The 1,400-nt window shown below is 39.6% G+C and overlaps 1 non-coding gene across 1 annotated transcript; it reads right to left on the reverse strand.

The window, feature by feature from the left end:
• Positions 1-625: 625 nt before the first annotated feature.
• Positions 626-698, reverse strand: TRNAF-GAA. Its single transcript has one exon. It is a non-coding gene; the product is annotated as a tRNA-Phe (tRNA).
• Positions 699-1,400: the final 702 nt, after the last annotated feature.

Genomic DNA, 1,400 nt, shown 5'->3' on the forward strand with positions numbered 1-1,400 from the left:
GCAAAGTAGGTTAACCCGTCCCGAGGGGGAGGGAACAAACGGGCAATTGAACACCATAGGGCACAAACGAATCGCCAGTAATGAGCTGTATATATCAGGCAAGAGGTGCTACTCCGACCCAGAATCCTGCGTGATGGTTGGTCACCTTACCAATAATCTTCTTAATGTTGGAGAAAATGAGGATCATTGACTTAAATTGGAATTGATACCTAGACTACTTGGTTCTAGCTTGCCACCCCAGAAGGCAACGTATACACAAGTATAGACTATAGGTAACACTGTAGGGTACAGCCTTGGGTAGTCTTAGGGTTTTCCAAGATATGATATGATCGGGTTATTTATTAGAATTGGAAATAGCTAGACGAATAAGTAGGCTTTAAAAGGACGAATAAAGTAGGCCTTCTAACTCAAAGTACTCCAGCTTAAGGAAAGACATGCAACATTGGTGATCAACGTATGGAATTTCCGCTATTCCGTTCCGGGAAAACACTTGTTTTTTCACGTTTTTCCTTCGCTGTTCTTTCCTGGATTTTTTGTTGATGATTCTTCCCCTTAAAAAAAGCTTTTCCCTATAAAAAATATGTGGCCCTTTTCTTTCCCGAAAAGGCATTCATTGTTCGTTCTGTGCCAGGAACCAGATTTGAACTGGTGACACGAGGATTTTCAATCCTCTGCTCTACCAACTGAGCTATCCTGACTAAATATTGTGCATCATCCTAGTAGAGTACTTGTATCTATGTCAATTAAAGGGACTAAAAAAGAAAAAAGTATTCTCAAATTGGACTTAGTAAATATCAGGATAATGATATGGATTGTGAATGACTTACTTAATAATAGGGATTACTTGCCTATACTATAATATGTTCATTTGTATGAATGGGATAAGATCCAAAGAAGTCAGTTCGGATCCGTTTGTGAAAGAGTAGAATAAGAAAGATAGTGAATCTTGTTTGAACCATTAATGAAAAATAGAGGTTGGTACAATAGTTAGGAAGTAAAATGGGCTTTTTATTGGGGATAGAGGGACTTGACTTGAACCCTCGCGATTTAGAAAGTCGACGGATTTTCCTGGACCGAAATGGCCATCAGAAAGCAGATTCATTTTATGATAGAAAAAGAATCCGCTTTCTTCTGGCACATGTATTTCTGAAAGGAATCCATCTTTGGAAAAGCTCGTTTGCACCTTGCATCGAATTAAACCACTCCTTTCACCGTGGATAAAGACTTGGTGGGTGGGGATGAGACGCTAAGGTAGGGTTCGGTCTGGATGAAACTATCTTTAACACGAGCTTCTTCCTTGTGCGAAGTACCAACTTATTGGAATTCAGCATTGCATATTCACTACCGAGATCTCTTATAAGTTTTGGGACCAGAATGAATTCTTCCTACAGACGCCGTAA

Source organism: Triticum urartu, chromosome 7 (genome assembly GCF_003073215.2).
Source record: "Triticum urartu cultivar G1812 chromosome 7, Tu2.1, whole genome shotgun sequence".
NCBI lineage: Eukaryota > Viridiplantae > Streptophyta > Magnoliopsida > Poales > Poaceae > Triticum > Triticum urartu.